Source organism: Gavialis gangeticus, unplaced genomic scaffold (assembly GCF_001723915.1).
Source record: "Gavialis gangeticus isolate Ggan-Ray unplaced genomic scaffold, GavGan_comp1, whole genome shotgun sequence".
Classification (NCBI taxonomy): domain Eukaryota; kingdom Metazoa; phylum Chordata; order Crocodylia; family Gavialidae; genus Gavialis; species Gavialis gangeticus.
The window spans coordinates 152135152-152137125 of record NW_017729032.1 but is presented as its reverse complement, the minus strand read 5'-3'; the positions used below and the strand labels follow the sequence as shown (position 1 = coordinate 152137125).

General features: G+C 46.7%; 1 protein-coding gene across 1 annotated transcript in view; it reads right to left on the bottom strand.

Moving 5' to 3' along the window:
- The window catches only part of AFF3 (AF4/FMR2 family member 3), a 691724-nt gene that overhangs the window by 179735 nt on the left and 510015 nt on the right, over nt 1-1974 (bottom strand). The gene's annotated exons all lie outside the window — the stretch shown is intronic.

The window sequence follows — 1974 nt, the reverse complement described above, 5'->3', positions numbered from 1 at the left end:
TGAATGGGAGCTGGGCAGGTCCCCCCATGGTCCCTTCGCCCCTCCTCCAGCCCCCACCCCCACTTACCTGGCTCAGAGCCCAGGTCCAGGTCCCTGCAGCCTGCATGCTGCTTGCCCTGCACGGACAGGCAGCATACTTCAACACCAGGGCAAAAGCCAGCCATAGAGATGCTCTAGGTGGCTACCAGAGCAGCTCTGTAGAGGACCTGAGCTTCCAGTTGCATCAGGGCACAGTGCCCTGCCCTGCCCTGCTTTTTTCACTTAGGTTTTATTTTGGTACCTGGATATCCAGGTACCAAATTCTGCCCCCATGCTGCAAATATGCAGCACTGCAAGAGGCATGTGTGCACTTGTCTGGACGCATCCAATGAGGTCAGGAAGCTGATGGTACTCACCTTTAGTAGAAACTTGGACTATAAAGGAGAACATTTTCCTAGCCCACAGTCTAATTAACCCTGCTGCTTTTCCCCCTGGACCCACTGCTTCTTATTCTGAGAGTCTTTATTTAAAGGCAACATGCCAGATTCAGCAAAATCTGGATGCAGGCTCAATACCCTGAATGATAAGGGCTATGTAAGAGCCTGGATGAGAAAAAGAGACACAAGTGGCTGCCCTTAGATCAGCAGGTACACTAAGCATACCTCAGACACCAGGATTTGCCTGTGAATATTCCTTGTGCAGAAACACGCCTTAGTAAACCCTAAAAAGAAATGATGACAACCCAAATATGGAAACTATTATAGTGATTTCCCAAGGTGATGTATCCGACATAAGCAATATTATGGGGAGGAAGGAGAGGAAGCAGGGATCATAAGTACTTTAGCCAAAAATGTTGTACTTCAAAACTGCCAGCCTCAAGAGATCAAGAATCATGAATCAGAGACCTAACACTCCTGACATGGCCCCAAAAAACATACTTAACCCCGCCCTACCACTAAAATGTAGATTTCAAGCTGCCTGGGATTTCTGAACTGTCTCAAGCCATCTCCTAGGAGTGTGTGGGAGTGACAGTAAACATTGACCACCTTCCCAAATTAAGTCAAAAAGATAATTTTGGCCTTTTCACCATGCAAATCAACTGACCCCATTGATTCATCTGCCCCTGCTCAGCAATTGACTTTGCCTTCTAAATTCAGAATCAGTGATGCTCCTGTAGTTCCTTTCATAGTTCTGCGTGTACCTCAATTCTGACCACCCCCATACTCCAGATCTACTCCTTATCCAACCTGTTTCCTATCAGCTCTTCACGTCTGCCCTGACTCAGACCATCAGTCCTTCCTCCCTGCTCCCTTGACTGATGTTGCCAGACCCACAACTGTTTCTACTGGGATTCTTCACTTCACTCACCCAGCTCAGGTGGAACCACTGCAGCAGGGATCCCTTCTCCATCTCCCTCTTTCCCTTCTCAGTCTGCTTAAAGAGGGAATGGGGGAGGGTCAGCATGCCCCTTTCAGGAGAGAAGGGTGGAGGAAGGACGGCTGTCTTAACTGGTAGCCCCTTTCTGCTTCTTCCATCTCCTTGCCCTTCTGTGAGAACTGAATTGGGTTGCTGATGGGAGTTGTCCAGCCCATGGAACCACTCCATGCAGCCCCAGGGCTCTCCATAGGTCCAGAAATTTGGTAGTGGGGGAGCAGTGGCAACTTAATTGCATCCAGAACCACAGCAATTAACACTGCCACTTGTCTTCCACTGACAAATGTATGGACCTGTGGGGAGCCCCAGAGGCTGGATTGCTCTGAATCATTATATTCCTTGATAATATTTAATATCATCCCTTAGAAGAAAATATCTGTTCACTGAAATCAAGATAATAAAGATAATACATTAAAATATTGTATGATGATGTTATGTAGCCCACTGTGATACATTTTTAAACACTTAGCAAGAATTATACTTATTCTTTGGGCAAGTTTACTAACTAAACAGCCATTAATCATAGAATCATAGAATCAATGAGTTGGAAGGGACCTGGAC